Source organism: Ovis aries, chromosome 3 (genome assembly GCF_016772045.2).
Source record: "Ovis aries strain OAR_USU_Benz2616 breed Rambouillet chromosome 3, ARS-UI_Ramb_v3.0, whole genome shotgun sequence".
NCBI lineage: Eukaryota > Metazoa > Chordata > Mammalia > Artiodactyla > Bovidae > Ovis > Ovis aries.
In genome coordinates, this window is record NC_056056.1 from 213,301,707 (window position 1) to 213,319,699 (window position 17,993).

The following is a 17,993-nucleotide window of genomic DNA, read 5'->3' on the forward strand; positions in this document are numbered from 1 at the left end:
AGGGTAGGGGTCATAGCACACCACGAGCTGCCGTTCCTGAGAACCGAGGCTGCACCAGGCTTTATTTACATCATGTCTCTGACCCTTGAACCTGCTGCCAGGCAGGACCTGCCTCCACAGAGCTGGGTGCTGGGAGCCCTGGGTACCGCCAGGGTGGGGAAGCATGGTAGCTCTCTATTCCCCTCCTCTCATCCCCCACGTCCTGGTTTCTGAGTGGGTAGGGAGGCGCCCAGAAGCAATTTGGCGCTGGGCTTCAACTTTACAGCCTCTTGAGTCTTGGCTGCCACCAGGCCTCAAAGCCCCAGGTCTGAAATTCACAGTGAATCTCAGGAGGTACTTTGAAGGGGGTCCTCTGGGAGACATGCAGACAAGGTGACCAAGGCTCTGCTGGAAATGGAGTTGAAGCTGTAAGAAAATAAGATGGAGCGGAGAAAAGGTTTGGAATTAGATGGATGGGCAGGGTAGGGAGGGGCAGGTGGCACAATCATTGTAAACATTGTCCCATTTCTGTTAGTCTTCTTCTAATACTTATATAATTTGAAAACCTCAACCTTGAGTTCTCAAAGGGAAAAAGCGTGTAGGTATTTCTCTGAACCTCTTGGTAGTTAAGAAACACCACCAGGCCCTCTGGCAGGGAGACCGCTGTCCTTTGAAAGCTGTGTCCACACTGACCTGAAGGCTTGTTTATTTAGCCCTTTCCTCTCTGCAATTTGCTCATCATTGCCTTCGTGGTATCTGGCAGAGCAGCCAGTGCACAGTGATCGCTCGATAAATATTTGTTGAAGAAATGAATGAACTGAGTGTGTATCCTCATTCAGAACGCATTCCCATGCTGGCAAGTAGGCAGGTGCTTTTTGTATTAGTTGCTATTCATAAAAAGAGATATCTTCCTTAAAAATAAAAGAAACCGTTTTCTGCTTAATTAGGTAGAAAAGTCGGGCACAGTTTGTTGATTTGTCTGACTCTGTATAAACACCATTTTTAGATACATCCCCCAATGAACCTAATAGCAACCCTGTAAATTACCGTTAGATTAAGAACAAACATGTGACTTCAGATGTGATCCCTAACAGAGTGGTAACTGAGAAACCCTTGCATGAGACATGCTGGAGATGCCTACAGTCAAGGCGGATGGTGCTGGACACCTGCAGTTAGACGGGGTAGGCTGACTCCATTATTACTGCTTTATTGACAAGCCATATAATTCACCTGTTTAGACTGTGCAGTTACAGTAGCTTTTAGTATATCCACAGAGTTGTGCACCCATCACCACAGTCAATTTTAGAACTTATTTATCCCCTCCAAAAGAAACCCCATGCCATTTCCTCCCACCCACAAGGCTCCAGCCTAAGCAACCAGTAATCTACTTTTGTGTCTGTATAGATTTCCCTATTCTGGACATTTTGTATAAATGGAATCATACAAAAGTGATCCACTGTGACTTTTGCTTAATATGTTTTCAAAATTCATGTTGTGGCACGTATCAGTGCTTCGTTTCTTTTTCGCTCTTGAGCAATAGTACTCAATATTGCCACATTTTATTTGTCTGTTCTTCAGATAATGAACATTTGAGTTGTCTACACTTTTTAGCTGTTATGAATAACATTGCTTTACAGTCATTCACTGTGTGGATGTGTATACCTAGGAGTAGAATTTCTGGGTCGTATGGTCTATGTTTAACATTCTGAAGAGCTGCCAAACTGTTTTCCAAAGTGGCTGTTTTGGAAAGTGTTTCACATTCTCACCAATAGTATGTGGTTCCAGTTTCTCCACATCCTTAACAACGACTGTTATTATGTCTTTCTGATAATAGCCTCCCCGTGAGTCCTGGAGAAGGAAATGGCAACCCACTCCAGTATTCTTGCCTGGAGAATCCCAATGGACAGAGGAGCATGGCAGGCTATAGTCCCTGGGGTTGCAAAGAGTCAGACCTGACTGAGCGACTGACACTTCCCAGTGAATATGAAGTAGTAGTTTATTATGGTTTCAATTTGTGTTTCCCTGATGGCTAATGCTGTTGAGCATCTTTTGGTGTGCTTGTTGTGTATCTTGTCTATTTAGATCTTTTGCCCATTTAAATATTGAGTTATTTGTCTTTTTATTATAGGTTATAAAAGTTTTTAAAAAATATTCTGCATACGAGTTTCTCGTCAGGTATATGATCTGCAAATATTTTCTTCTGTTTTCACTTTCTTTTTAAAATTCTGATTTAATTAATTAACTAATTTTTAAATCATTTATTTATTTATATTTGTGGCTGTGCTGGGTCTTCGTTGCTGCGCTTGGGCTTTTCTGTGCTTGTGGCAAGCAGGGGTTACTCTCTCGTTGCAGTGCGCGGGCTTCTCATGTGGCGGCTGCTCTTGTCGTGGAGCATGGGTTCTAGGTACATGGGCTTCAGTAGTTGCAGATTCTGGCCTCTAGAGCGCAGGCTCAGTAGTTGTCACACACAGACTTGGTTGCCCTGCATATATGGAATCCTCTCAGTCCAAGATTTACTCTTTTATCTTTTTCTAAGAGTTTTTACATTTTAGCTCTTACATTTAGGTCTATGATGCGTTTTGAGTTAGTTTTTGTGAATGGTGTGAGGTAGGGGTTCAACTTCATTCTTTCGGATGTGGGTATTTAGTCGTCCCAGTAACACTTACTGAAAAGCGTATTCCCTGCACTGCCTCCCCCCACCCAACCCACTGAATTGTCTTGGCACCACTGTTGAAGATCCATTGATCATAGAGCTGAGGGCTGATTTCTGAACTCTCAGTTCTATTCCACTGACCCATATGTCTATCCATAGGCCACTATCACACATGATTACTCAATTACTGTAGCTTTGTTGTAAGTTTTGAAGCTGGCAGATATGAGTTCTCCAAACTTGTTCTGTTTTTTCAAGATCATTTTGGCTAGCCTGGGTCCCTTGAAATTCCATATGAATTTTAGAATCAACTCTGCCAAGAAGTTGGGTGAGATATTGATAGGGGTCCCTTAAATCTGTAAACCAATGTGGGGAGCATTGCACTCTTAGCAGCAGTAAAGGCATTTTTAAATGTTTAAACTACAAGGAGAAAGAGACTGGGAGCAGAAACAAGTAGAAAAAGGAGGAGTACACAATTTGGCCGAGCAGGAGAAGCTGTGTCCTGGTGCCTTCAGAAAGGACCCAATAAAGGGACATGAGCCATCCAGGAAAGCACTAAATTTGGAAACACAGGGTACCAAGGTGAGTGGTAGTGACATGCAGAGCGGAGGTGGGGGATGGGCCGCAGGTTTGTTTACAGAGCAGTTCAGCCCAGATGGGAATACCAGACCACCTGACCCGCCTCTTGAAAAATCTGTATCCAGGTCAGGAAGCAACAGTTAGAATTGGACATGGAACAATAGACTGGTTCCAAATAGGAAAAGGAGTACGTCAAGTCTATATATTGTCACCCTGCTTATTTAACTTATATACAGAGCACATCATGAGAAATGTTGGGCTGGAGGAACACAAGCTGGAATCAAGATTGCGGGAGAAATACCAATAACCTCAGATATGCAGATGATACCACCTTTATGGCAGAAAGTGAGGAAGAACTAAAGAGCCTCTTGATGAAAGTGAAAGAAGAGAGTGAAAAAGTTGGCTTAAAGCTCAACATTCAGAAAACTAAGATCATGGTATCCGGTCCCATCACTTCATGGCAAATAAATGGGGAAACAGTGGACACAGTGGCTGACTTTATTTTGCGGGGCTCCAAAATCACTTCAGATGGTGACTGCAGCCATGAAATTAAAAGACGCTTACTCCTTGGAAGGAAAGTTATGACCAACCTAGACAGTATGTTAAAAAGCAGAGACATTACTTTGCCAACAAAGGTCCATGTAGTCAAGGCTATGGTTTTTCCAGTAGTCATGTATGGATGTGAGAGTTGGACTATAAAGAAAGCTGAGTGCCGAAGAATTGATGGTTTTGAACTGTGGTGTTGGAGAAGACACATTGAGAGTCCCTTGGACTGCAAGGAGATCCAACCAGTCCATCCTAAAGGAGATCAGTCCTGAGCGTTCATTGGAAGGACTGATGTTGAAGCTGAAACTCCAATACTTTAGCCACCTGATGTGAAGAACTGATTCATTTGAAAAGACCCTCATGCTGGGAAAGATTGCAGGCAGGAGGAGAGGGGACCACAGAGGATGAGATGGCGAGATGGCATCACTGACTCAATGGACATGAGTTTGGGTAAACTCTGGGAGTTGGTGATGGACAGGGAGGCCTGGCGTGCTGCGGACCATGGGGTCGCAAAGAGTCGGACATGACTGAGCGACTGAACTGAACTGAACTGACTCAGCCCTCCAGATTTCCTCCCCCTCCCCTTCTCAGCCTGAGGGCAGCTCCTCCCCCAGGTAAGAGATTTGTTCTTTTCCAAGGTAGTGCTCTCAGAGTATGGTTGTGAGCTGGTTTAGGTCCACAGACTTTGTTACTAGCCCCAGTAAGGTACAGATGTACAAAAAAATAGAAGTGTTTAGAATTTTTAGAGAAATTTGAAGTTGCCTCCACATTCAGGTGCCTTCTCAGTGGCCTCCTCTTGCTGAACAGGATACAGGCTGGTTTGGATGTTTGACCTCCTACCGTGAGTCACCACGTGTAGTGGTGGGTCACGTGTACCATTATATACTGTAGGACCACGGTCGGTGCTGCCAGATTGGGAGATTATCCATCAGTGCTCAGCACAGATAGGTTGAGAAGCATGTTCTAGAGGTTGACAGGTCAGTTGTGTGTGTGTGTAGTTGGGAGAAGGTTGACGTACCTGGCTGAATATCTGTGTTCTTAACAGTGGGCTGTTCAGCCTTCCTTCCACCTTCGTTTGAGGAAACTATCAGCCAGGTGTATACCCTCTGCCAACATCTGTCCCCCAGGCAGGAGTCCAAAACTTCTCATCAGAAAATACTTGATGACCCAGAGAGAGGATTCTTAAACAACTGACATTTAGAAGTTCCCTCTATTGGTGGCTCAGACGATAAAGCGTCTGCCTACAGTGCAGGAGACCCGAGTTCAATCCCTGGGTCAGGAAGATCTCCTGGAGAAGGAAATGACAACCCACTCCAGTATTCTTGCCTGGAGAATCGCATGGTTGGAGCAACCTGGTAGGCCACAGTCCATGGGGTCCCAAAGAGTTGGACACGACTGAGCGACTTCACTTTCACTTTCTTTTCTATTTACCTACAGTGTAGTTGTTCAATGGATGAGCCATACTCATGCATGTGAAGCTTAAACTCTAAAAACTTTTGTTTTTTAAATAGTCTTTCTGCTAATACAACTTGGAATTCAAAGGTTAAAAAAGGTACAATGAAGAGGGCTTCCCTACGTCACCACTTAGTTCCCCTTCCAGTAAACTGTTTAGTGCCTCATTCACCCTTTAACATAGTTACATGAAAGAGACCATGATAGAGAAATCAGAAACTCAGAGAAAAGAATTAAGTATATAGAAATTTGAAAAGTTCAAAAAAGGAAAGCAATATCTCTGGAGACAGAAGAGAATCTATTACATCAATGAAATAAGAACAGTATCCTATTAAAAGAAGTAATAGTCCAGAAATAAAAAAGAAAAAAAGAGAGTGAACTCTTAGGAATTAAAAATATGAAATATAAATATTTAAAACTCAATTTGAAAAGTTAGAAAACGAGGTTTATGAAATCTCACAGAAAGTAAAACAAAGTGAGAGGGAAAATTAGATACAGAAAAGAAGTTTAAAGGATCTGGTTCAAAGATGCAGTGTCCTAGTAACAGGAGCTCCTGAAAGACTGAACAAAGAGAAGAGAGGGAGAGAAATAACCAAATACATAATTAACGACTTTTTTCTTTTTAAGAGCAGAAGCATATAAATTTCCAGGTCAGAAGGACTCCTCAAGGGCCTGGGATAATGAAACAAGAGAGACCCATCCCAGGACACATCCCTGTGAACCTCGAGAGCACGGGAAGCCAGAGAAAAATCTGAACACTTTGAGAGACTAGATAAACAAAGGACAGAGAAGTGAAATGGCCTGGGTCATCTCAGCAGCCACTCTGGAAGCTAAATGTTTACACTCAGGCAGACTGTCAATCAAGTGCATAGACATTTTCAGTTATGTTAGCAGCAAAAGTTTTACTTCCTTTGCTCACCTTCTTAGGACGTCCCTGGAAGGTATGCATGATCAAAACAAAGAGTAGATCAAGGACAAAAATGTGGAGTCCACAGAGGGGAGAGCTACTTGGCACTAACCAGAGCAGGGGGAAAGAGGGAAGGGATAGAGGAAGAATGAAGCCAGGAAGTGGGTGCACGGAGCAAGCAGAGCCTGGAGGCCAGGAGAGGGGCTTCCACGGTGGTCCATTGGTTAAGACTCCACGCTTCCACTGCAGTGGGGACAGGTTCAATCCCTGGTCAGGAAACTAAGATCCTGCCTGCAATGCAGTGTGTGCCCCCACCGCAACACCAAAAAAAAAGAGGCTGGGAGAGTCCTCCCCGGCTTCTCGTCTTCCCAAGTTTCAGTGTTCATCCATAGCTGGCCTTGTAAGACACTCGACCCCCTCGTATCGAGTTCCTCTTCCTGCTTAACCAGTTCACGCAAAATTTTAGTCTCTTGCAACCAAAATATTCCTCTTGATACCTCTGCTCCTCAGAGTTGGAACCAGCACCATTAGCATCACCGGGGAGCTTGCTAGAGGTGCAGGCTTACACCCTCCCCGAGACCCACTCAACAGGATCTGCATTTTAACAAGATTCCCAGATGACAGCATGGTCCTAGTAGATTGACCTTGCAAGGTTGGGCAGATTAAAGATAGTATGTAAAACACCTAACCCCATAGCGGGTCCTCTGTGAGGTGATCTGTAGGTGGTGATGGTCATGATGTTGGCAGGGCTGAGAACACTTGGTATGACAATCTAGGGAAGCATTCCTGGGACCATGGTGCATGGCGGCTCAGCATCTAATTACAGAGACAAGGCACAAAGCACGTCTGTACCAGAAAACGGGTTTCAACTCCACTCCAGGAACCTGTCGGGTTAGTCAGACCAGGTGTCAGCATGGGAAACCATGAAGAAAACCGCCTCTCAGGTGTGGCAGCTAGCTGTGAGTGAGTGACAGGCTGGCTCAGCACCTGGGGTGACGTCTGATGGGGTGGGGTCGGGGGAGATGTTGGCTAGGCCACCTTCTCAGCAGAGTGGGCGGGCATCCTGGCCCGCACACAGGAAGCGGGTCAGAAGGACGTGTCCTGAATGAGCAACTCCTAAGTGCCTCTTCAGGCCAAAACCCGTGGCCCCATGGGACGGCAGGGCAGGGGAGGGGTTTAGGAATGAGAGGCTGCTGGGTCCCCCTACGGGGCCAGGGGATCCCTTCCCATCTTGGTGGGAGCAGGGCAGCCTTGCACACGGTTTTCCTGGCTCCAGTCCTTTTAGCTTTCAGCCACCTTTTTTGTGCTAGGGGTTCTGTTGATTTTCCAATACCGAGCAAATGTGACATACAGCTGGGATTTTAAAGATTTTTAAAGGAGAAGGTGATGTGCTCAGGGGAAGCTGGAGTCCCATGTGAACCTTCAGTGTGAGTGGATAGAGGGTGTCATCCCAGGTGCCTGCCTCGTCTGGAGTTACCGGGCAGGCTTTCCACTGTCCACCAACCAGACGGCGCTGTATCAGTCCTTGTCCGGCTCTACCCAAGAAACACCCAAACCCTCCCAGCGTTTGCATAGTAGAGCCCCAGGCCTTTAGAATACCTGTAGGAATCTCACCCTCGGAAACAACAAACTCTGTCCTCAGCAGATGGCTGCCCTGTACATGCTTGTTGTGGTCACCACCTGTGTAGACACGGCAGCCGTAGAGGCCTGATGTCAGCCTCAAGGAGCTGTGGACATGGGCTGCATGCTCCCTGAGCGCCGGGACTTCCTTGTGAGCCGAAATACAGTCTTGGTTCCCATTATTCAGATGAGAAAACTTAGGCATAAAGAGCTGTGACAAGGTCACACAGCTTGTGAGTGGCTGAACTGGGACTCAAACCCAGGCAGTCTGGCTCCAGAGCCCCTGGTAGACAGAGGTCCAAGACAGCTCCCGTCCGCTAATGCTGTTCTGGCCTGAATGGTGTTAGCCAGCTGAGCCGGGGGCAGTAGGGTGAGGCCGGGAGTAGAGGCATCGCTGCTCTCCGTGCCTGTCGTCCCCGCTGGCCCGTGTAACACCCAGCTCGTCTCCATCCCTTGCTGACTTCCAGTTTCCTTGCACTGTATGGAGCAGGCGATCCTGTGGATTCAGGCCACACAGCGTGCACGGCAGGGTCACTACACACAGGGAGGTGTGTCCATTTGTAGGTGTGGAAGGCACAGACCTCGCCTTTGCCGGCCGCATTCAGCAAGGCAGTTAGTGTCCCATTTTTTAAAACAGGGAAAATGATGTTTGAAAGTGGATGGTTGCTCAGTTCAGTCGGAGCCATGTAGGTGAGGCCCCAAGTGGACCTCCGGCCCAGCTCCGTGTCACCAGCTCTCCTCCCACCCTGGACATCATTGTGACCGAGAGCTACAGGGTCCACCCCCAGGTCCTGCTCCTGCAGGCATTTTATCCACCCCTTGCCCTGTCCCAGCCGGACAGGCACTGAATCAGTGCTGCCTGGGAACTGGCGTCACCCCCAGCTCGTTTCTTGCCCAAAATGGTGTCTGCTTGGTCACAAAGGCCCCTTGTGCACCGTCACTCCTGACACATCCATCCGCCGACGCCAGCCAAGCCTCACACCCATCATGTAAGGACCGACCGATGAGCCAGAAGCACATGGCTGAAGAGAAGGTCAGGCTGGCGGCTGAGAGGAGGGTCAGCGGGCACAGCCTCCCCCCATATGGCATGTGCCCTGCATGCAGTAGGCGCCCAGCACAGCCTCACTGCTGGATTCGCTGCTCCCATCACAGCAGCAGGATGGGCCCTGCGCCTGCAGGAAGTGACTTTAGCCCCCCAGGTGAGCAGCCCTCATGGGGCTGCCAGAACCGCAGCCCTGGAACCACCGCTGTACAGAACTCTGTGTTATCGTGTTATCGCAGCAACTTCTGCAATCCGCTCAAGAACTTCCTGTTCTGCACCCGAGTGAGGGGAAGAGGCACTTCCTCCCTACAGCTTAAGAGAGCAGGAGGTTTAGACAGTGCTGGTGTGTGTGTGGGTGTGTGTGAGTGCGTGCACACGCGTATATGTGTGGAAGAACCCTCTCTGGTTTCACTGTGATGATAGAAATGACAGTCTCTAGTTGTCTCCCATTTCAATGTTGTTCAGTTGCTCAGTTGTGTCCAACTCTTTGCAACCCCATGGACTGTGGCACGCCAGGCTTCCCTGTCCTTCACTATCTACTGGGAGTTTGCTCAAACTCATGTCTATTGAGTCGATGATGCCATCCAACCATCTCATCCTCTGTTGCCCCCTTCTCCTCCTGCCCTCAATCTTTCCCAGCATCAGGGTCTTTTCCAATGAGTCAAATCTTCACATCAGGTGACCAAAGTATTGGGGCTTCAGCTTCAGCATCAGTCCTTCCAATGAATATTCAGGGTTGATTTCCTTTAGGATGGACTGATTGGATCTCCTTGCTGTCCAAGGGACTCTGAAGAGTCTTCTCCAGCACCACAGTTCAAAAGCATCAATTTTTCAGCATTCAGCCTTCTTCATGGTCCAACTCTCACATCCATATGTGACTACTGGAAAGACCATAGCTTTGATTAGGCAGACTTCAATGAGTGATTCTCAAAGGAGAGATGCAGGTCTCATGAGGAAGGGACATCGGAATCTCAGGAGTCAGAGTGATAAATGAGAACATATATATATATATATATATATTTTTTTTTTTTTCCCTTTGGTCTTCATTGCTGTGCCGGCTGCTCTCTAGTTGCGGTGAGTGGGTTTCTTACTGCTGTGGCTTCTCTTGCTGTGGAGCGCAGGATCTAGAGCACAGGCTCAGAAGTTGTGGAGCACAGGCTTAGTGGCCCCGCAGCATGTGGGATCTTTCTGGACCAGGGATTGAACTCGTGTCCCCTGCATTGGCAGGCAGATTCCCAGCCACTGCACCTCCAGGGAAACCCAGTGGAAACCTATATTTATCGAAAGGAGCATGATTTTTTTTAAAGGACTGACCCTACCTTTTCAGAAGCTGTTCCTGTTCTTTGCTCTACTTGAAGAAACTCTATTTACCCCTCGGAGCCCAGTTCAGCTGGGAAGCCTTCCTCAGCCCCGTGGGCTAAATTTCTCCCTCTTTCTCAATCCTCCCAGAGCATCGGGTTCACCACCCTCCCCAGGACATCATGTCCCATTGGTAGGGCAAAGGGCCACCTGTGGGCTGCATGCTCCTCGAACACAGGAAGCGTGCCCCATAGGACTTCCTGTACCTGATTCCGGATCCACAGACATGCAAGAGCAGGCCCTGCTGATGGACGGAGAGGTGGTGTGGGTGTAAGAGGCATGGGAAGGACAGGGCTGAAAAGTGAGGACCACTATCTGAGACGTGGGTTGTCCGTCCCAGCGGACTCTGTCTGGGGTAAAAGGCTACAGAGAGCTCTTTTAACGCGATGTGCTAGAGGCAAACTGGTTACAAAAGGTAATGAGAATTTCCAGGAAGAGAGGAAGATCTTAGGAAGGTGAGGGACTGGTTCAAGCAGATTTCTGGATGTGGAAACCCAGAACTACATCGCCATCCTGAGTGGCTACCTGGCCGGGATGGGGGCAGAGTCCTGTAGGCAGAGCAGCTCTAGGAGCAAACTTGGGCTTCTCCAGGAGTGAGGGCCCGAGGAGGGACGCAGGAAACAGAGGCCATGATGATGACCTGGTCATTGGGCCAACTGTGTTACACTGCATTGAGCTGCTGGGTAGTGCTCCTGTGGATTACTAACCTCCTCTGGTTTGTGCCTCACAGTGCCACGCATTCTACTGATTGATTATGGGCTGCTCAGGAGAGGAGGATGTGTGGGTTCAAGGGCCTGACCCTAGACTCTCGGGTGCGTGCCTTTTCAGTAGCTTCAGTCGTGTCTGACTCTTTGCGACCCTGTGGACTGTAGCCCACCAGGCTCCTTCTTGCGTGGGATTCTCCAGGCAAGACTACCTGAGTGGGTTGCCATTCCCTCCTCCAGAGGATCCTCTCGACCCAGGGATCTAACCCACATCTCTTACGTCTCCTGCATTGGCAGGCGGGTTCTTTACCACGAGCACTGCCTGGGAAGCCCGGATCCTCAGTTGATAGCAGCGCAAAGTTTCCAGGGATGGAATATCAAAAAGGCATCCATGTGTCTCTTTAGGACAGTGAACGTGTACATTCTGTCCCAGAGCAAACAACAGCGATAGTGTTACAGTTGCACCAAGAAACCCACTCCCCCCCATCCCCAAATAGATTGGGGCCTCTTGATTATGAGGTGAGCCTGTCTCCCAGCGTCTAAATTAGAAGCACGACTTCTGAACACTGTGGGGAAGCCGCATGGCGCCCTCCTTCCTCATACCTTTAAGATGTGTTCCCATGGAACACCCTTTCGTGCAGCAGCCTCTTTGGTGACCTCTTCTGAAGATAGGAATCCCTGGTTATGCAGATAAAGGATTGAAAATTCCTGGACATTCACCTTCCCAAGTGAACGTGCCAAGTCTTTGGCGCTCGCAGCTTTCAAGCTGCCTGTTTTTCAGTAAGAGTGTGGTCTCCCTGCTGTTGTCCCGGGTCCCCTGACCTAGGGAGGGGTTATCGGGAAGGCTGGTACCTGCCTCAATAGCATCAGAAGAAAGAGGCTGGTATACCAGCCTATACTGGTATACCAGAGTATACTGCCACAGGCTCCCCGGCTCGTCCCTCTGGAGTCAAAGCCCTGCTGAGCTGAGAAGCCCAGTCTAGCACCTGACCCCCATCCCCACCGCCCAGCATCCCTTGGCCTCCAGACCTGTCCTCACTCCAGCTGCAGAGCCCCCAGTCCTTCCCAAGCATGGTCCTTGTGCCCTGCCTTCCCTGGCATGTCATTAAGGGTTTTTAGTAAAGCTCTCAGGCTCCTCGAGGTGAAAGGACTAACCTGGCCCTGGGGGTTTTCTCCCAGGTCCCTGAGTCTCCCAGGCGGAGGCTCACAGGGTGTCCCCCACCCCTATGGTGTCGACGGGTTCTCTGCTCCTCACGTGCTCCCCAAGCAGGATGTTCTGATTTCCTCACCAGCTCTCTCTCTGTTGAGCCGCAGAAGGTGGGCGACCACCAAGGGGTGGCAGAGCCAGGCCCTTCTTCCTAGGAACTGGCTTCTGCTTCCCAAGTCCACCTCAAGCCACCGCTGTCCAGCGGGCGGCCTCGGTCATCACCAAGCCCTGCTGTCCCCGACTCTGGGCGCTCCTCTGGCATTGCAAGTCAAAGACCCCCCCGCCATGTGGAGGCAGGGCTGTGCTCTGGGCAGTAGTTCAGGCTCCGGGGTCATCCTCTCTATGAACCCTGGCTCTACCCCGGGCTAGCGACCTTGACCTTTACCCACTGTAAAATGATGTCCAGAAGAGTTCCTTCTTATGGAGATATTTAGAGGATTAAGTGAGATAATGTTAAAGTGTCAGCCTTCAGGAAGGGCAAGCACAGTGGTTTTCTTTTCTGAGAAATGTCCATGTTAGCCCTGCGGTCACCCTATGGATTCTGGTCAGCAGGTCTTCCTCGGATGGCCCAGGCGAGTGGCCTTCCCTGCCTGACCCAGGGCCCTTCCTGCCGCAGAGCAGCTGACTTCCTCCTGGGCCTGGGGACAGTGTAGACAGATGCGGAAGAGCTGCCCCGGGGTCACCGACCTCCTGCTCCAGACGGGACGTGCCGTGGGTATGGAGGTCTTGCGTCACCTTTTAAACTTTCTGTCCTCCTTCTGTGGCTGTGCTGGGTCCTGATTGCTGGGTGGGCTTACCTTCGTTGCAACGAGCAGGGCTCCTCTCTAGTTGTGCTGCACAGGATCCTCGATGCAGTGGCTTCTCTTGTTGCAGAGCACGGGCTCTAGGCGCGCAAGCTGCAGTAGTTGCAGCACAGGGGGGTATCAGTCGTTGTGGTGCACGGGTTCTGTTGCCTCAGTCATGTGGGATCCTCCCGGACCAGGAATCGAACCGGGTCCCCTGTATTGGCAGGTGGATTCTTAGCCACTGGACCTCTAGCGAAGTCCTTGTGTCACTTTCTTAAGGGTCACCTTGTTTTCCTTTGCCCAGTTTAGGTGATGACATAGTTTAACTTGGTCACCATCTTCAAAGTCTTTTCTGGAGAGAAGGATTAGACTTTGCCGTGTGCAAGTAGGAGGCTTGTTCACAGCACCCAGCCCTGGAGAGTCAGAGCATGTAGATGGAGCGTGGAGGGGCCGCAGCCCAGTCTCCCTCCCTCCCTGACTTCCTGTGGCGGGGGTGGCTTTGAGAAAGCTGCCACAAGAGCTCCTTTCTCTTTTCCCGGCCTTCACCAGCCCAGATCCCTCCCTCCCTCCCTGTGGCCTCTCTCCCCAACAAGAACTGTCAGGAGGAAGAACAGGGCAGCCAGGAAATAGCCCAATATCCTCTTTCCGCTTCTCTGGCTCCCGCCTGGGGAAGGGATAGCATGAGAGCCGCCATGTCCTTCTGCAATGTCTCCAGGGCCACCCCTCATGTTGTTTGCATAGAGTTTATGTATTAGTGAGCTTGGTTCATCAGACGCTCCCCTGACTTCTCCCTGACACAGTAAACTCCCATAAAGGGGTGTGTGTTTGCACTTGGCTTCAAGGAACTTGTGGTTTCCACTGGGATACTCACTGTCAGCTCTGTTACTCCGGCTGGGTAACTTGGGTTAACCTGACCATTCATCTGGCCTATAAAATGGGAACCCCTGTAACCCCTGTCTTCTACATGAGGTTGTCAGGAGGATTTTAAGTTGAGTTAGTACAGGTAAAATCATTTCACAAACTGTCAAGATGAGGTCAAAATTCCAGCTGTTATCACTGAATAACATTGAATAACCAGTGAATAACAGTGCTGCAGTCATCTGAAAGGAATAAAGCACTTTCCAGAGGTAACAGGATCTAACTTACTAATTCAACGTCAAACTGAGTGAAGGCCCCACGTGCCCCACCACTGCCGAGTTCTTTAGGGTGCTGGATCGCGGCAGCCTTATTCTGTCAACAGGCCTGTCCCAGCGCGTGGGAACCCCTAGCCGGAGAATGCCAAGGTTTTGCCCTGACTGCACTGTGGTCAGAGAACCTGGGGAGGTCAGTGTTGGGGTGGGGGTAGCAGTGGGGTTGGTGTTGAGAAGGCCTCACCGTTTTAGGCTCCAGAATGTCACATGAGGAATCTCATGTGCAGTGGTGCCCTGCCCCTCCACTTTACAGATGGAAAAACTGAGGTTCAGAGAGGCCTATGGCCGGCTCAAGACTCCACCAGGCCTTGGTTAGCAGACTGGGGGGACCCAGTGAGGTCCGTGGGGCAGCACCCCACAGCTGAGGGCCGTCTCAGCCCAGCTGCAGTGCCAGAGCGTGGGCTCAGGGGAGACGGGGCTGTTGGCTCAGTAGCTGAACTGCCTCTTACCCCAGACGTCCCGTCTCGGTCTGCAGAGGAAAAGTGGCTCTCGGCCTCCCAGGGGAGCAGAAGGCAAACACACTCGGTTCACAAGAGCCCCTGAGAAGTGACGAGAACCTAGCTGACCACACCTCCCTGGGCTCTGCCTGGCCCGCCGCCACCGCCCGGACTCCTGAGCCACCCAGCCCGGTGCAGAAAACCAGGTCTCATGCCCTCCCAGCAGAGCCAGGGGCCCACAGACAAGAGGTCCTCCAAAAGGTCAGGTTTCTTTCTGAAAAAACAAACACCAGCAGGCTCATGAGCCCTGTGGGGACGGGACAGGGAACGGGATCCTGTAGTGTCTTTGGAGGGAGGGGAAGCTGGAAAGGCATTTCTCTCTGGAGTGGGGATGTTTGTTCCCAGGACCGTTGGATTTAATTCAGCAAGTCCTTGTTTGCGGGCCATGGTGTGTCCAGCTCCGAGCTGGGCTCCGGGGGTGACGGAGACAGAATATATCTAAGACTTGGTGCCCGCTTCCGAGGAGCTCGCTGGGGTTTAAGACTCTCACGTGGGAGTCAGGAGAGACACAAGGCAGGCAAAGAGAAAATGCTTTGGAAGGAGTGAAAAACCAGTGTGGTACCACGTGGTTCTGAAAGTCATCATGGAAAGAGGCTTTTTTCAAAAAGAAAAAAAAGGAGGGGGAGGGGCTTTTTTATTTATTTAAAATATCCATTTAACTGCACTGGCATGGGGATCTTTAGTTGTGGCCTTTGGGATCTAGTTCCCCAACCAGGGATGGCCCCCAGCCCCCTGCATTGGAGTGCTGAGCCTTAGCCAGGGAAGTCCAGGAGCCCGTCCATTTTAGTTAGTGAGTTAGTGAGGGAGGGGGCCTCTTAGGACAGAGAGCAGCCTGGGTTCTCAACCACAGTTTCCTCATCTGTGAAGTGAAGAGCTGAAATTAGACCAACGAGTCCTGCTTTGTGAGAGGGGAGGGTCCTCGGTTACCATACAGGGTCCTTAAAACTTGATGCCCACTAAGCATTGTCTCCAGAACAAATAGATCACCTCACACAGAGCTGCTGTGCTGTTCTCCAAGCACACAGAGATGCTGCTGTAATTTTAAGATGTATTAAAAGGATTATTTAATGCCCTGTAGTTTTCTATCAACACACAGCTTTTCGTTCACAGACACTAAAAGTACAATTACAACTACCTGGAGGAATCCAAAAGAGTGTTTTTTAAAAAATATGTATTTCTTTGGCTGCACCAGGTCTTAGTTCTGGCAGGTAGGCTCTTTAGTTGTGGCATGTGGGATCTAGCCCTCTTGACCAGGGATTGAACCCGGCACCTCTGCCTTGGGAGCTTAGAGTCGTAGCCACTGGACCCCCAGGAAAGTCCCCAGAAGAGTTTCTGAAGTGTTCAAGAGGTACAGGCTGGAAGAGTTTGGCTCCTGCAGGATGAGATGAAGGGTGTGCGCAGCCTCTCCTGGACTGGTTCCTAGTCCAGCCTGACAACCAAGCCCCTTCCCTCCTGGCCTCGGTCTGCCTGCAGAGGGAGCAGAGCCTGGAGCAGGTGTTGTGTGGCAGTGAGAACAGGACGGAAGGAAGGGGACAGGCGAGGAGAGGAGGACAGCTTCTGCAAGAAAACCCGGGAAGCCTCAGGATGCTGCACATGTGAAGGTCTTTTTAAAAAGGCGACCTGTCACTTCCCTACATTTGTCATTGTTTCCCACTGCACACGTCCGCAGCACGTGGGAAGTGGGAGGGGTTGGAATGTCCTACGAATTCCCCCGACGCCCAGTTTCCCACCTTTATCCTCTAGAAAAATGCCTTGTGTTGTTTTGTTTAACTTTTCAGGAGGTCACAGGCCCATTAAGAATCTGATAAAGGTTACAGACCCTTGTTCCAGAGAGTATGCAGCCACGCCTAGCGGCGCAGGGTTCATTCTCACCATCTCAGGAGGAGCCCCCGTGGGCACCCCACCCCACCCACCCCCAGCCCCAGGGTGAGGACGTCCTGCTCTCACTCAGGTTGCTTTCAATACACTTGCATTTTCTTTCTCCTTGTTTTCCACAGATCCAAGCCCTAAAGTTTCAGAGGACTGTTATTTTATTTATTTATTTTAAAAATGTATTTGTTTATTTGGCTGGGCCTGGATTAGTTGAGGCGTGAGGGATCTTCAGTTGCAGCCTATGGGATCTTCCTTGTGGTACATGACCTCTCTTAGTTGGGGCATGAATACTCTTGGTTGTGGCATGCAGGATTTAGTTCCCTGACCAGGGATCAAACCTGGGTCCCCCTGCTTTGGAAGCGCAGAGTCTTAACCACTAGACCACCAGAGCCATCCCTCAGAGGATATTAATGGGACCTCGAAATGTCCCCTTTCCCAAACTGGTTGTTATAGGCTCCTTAGGTTTGGGAGACTCATCAGATCCGTGCTCCAAGATGGAGTATCGCATGTGCCGGCCTCCCCTGGAGCCAGGCTCTCTGGGCGGCTGGTGGGAGGTGAATGGAGCCAAGACAGGGGCTTGGGAGCAGAATCCACCCCAGAGTCAGGAACTCCCCCAACAGTGCTGTTTTTATACATTTCTGTGCTTGAAACTATGGACCTGCAGCTCTGTGATCCCTGGAATAGTAAGAACGTCTTTTCTCCAGGAAGGACCCCAGCTGCCATGCCCCTTCCCACCCCCACTCCGCAGGACAGCTCCCCTTTTGCCTTCAGATCCAGGTGAAGATACCTGTTCTGCTGAGACAGCCCGCTCAGTGCTTCAAGACACCGAATGAATGAGCCAAAATCAGGGAGGGGCTTCTTTCATCCACACAAGACATTGCTCTGAATCTGAACGTCCAGTGGTTGCTTATCAACCTGGGCCCAAGCTCAGTTGGCCCAGAAGCACACATTGTCAGACTTAGTTTCCTTCCATCATGTTCCCTGAGTTGAGGGAGGGGCAGGAGGCCTGGAGGGGCTTGGAGGAAACCAGCCGGTCCACCAGGGAGGGTCTGGGCTGCTGGGCTTGGTGAGGGTGCCATGGTTCACACTGCATGGGGGAGGGACATTCCCCAAATGCCAGGATGTCGGACAACATTGCAAAGAATGAACTTCATTTCTATTGCGGCCCTTCCTCTCCCCCCACCCTGAACTCTGGTCCCATCCCTTTCCTCTGCAGTGAGCCGTGCAAATGACGCATTGTTCTCCACAGTCTCACCCTGCTGGGCCTTCTAGGACCCTAATTGGATCCTTGCCTAGACATCTTTACAGGCTGTGTAAAGCCAGGAGCACCTCGAGGGAAGATTGGCAGGGGGATCCACATACAAATTGCTCCCCTGGATTATTTTATTCTTTGATTTAGAAAATTTAATTTATCCAATAAATACTTATGGAGTGCTAATCAGGTCAGGATGCTAGGATACGAGGAACACAGAGCTATACTAGGATGTGGGCAAATATAAGAACAAATGAGATTTGGGTTCTGCTTTCAGAGAACCAGCTGTCTGCTGGAGGAAATAAGATGCTTAAATAAATACAGGTTATTGTTGTTGTTCAGTCACTAAATC

General features: G+C 49.9%; 1 protein-coding gene and 1 long non-coding RNA gene across 3 annotated transcripts in view; one reads left to right on the top strand and one right to left on the bottom strand.

Moving 5' to 3' along the window:
* The window catches only part of NINJ2 (ninjurin 2), a 71,136-nt gene that overhangs the window by 26,683 nt on the left and 26,460 nt on the right, over positions 1–17,993 (bottom strand). The window lies entirely within an intron of this gene.
* Positions 1–17,993, top strand: part of LOC121819225 (uncharacterized) — a 57,299-nt gene that overhangs the window by 23,017 nt on the left and 16,289 nt on the right. Inside the window, exon 4 of one of the 2 annotated variants that reach the window (XR_009600027.1) lies at positions 3,445–4,368. The exons of the other annotated variant lie outside the window; for it this stretch is intronic. This is a non-coding gene — a long non-coding RNA (uncharacterized LOC121819225). The remainder of the gene's footprint in view (positions 1–3,444; positions 4,369–17,993) is intronic. 2 annotated transcript variants of the gene reach the window in all.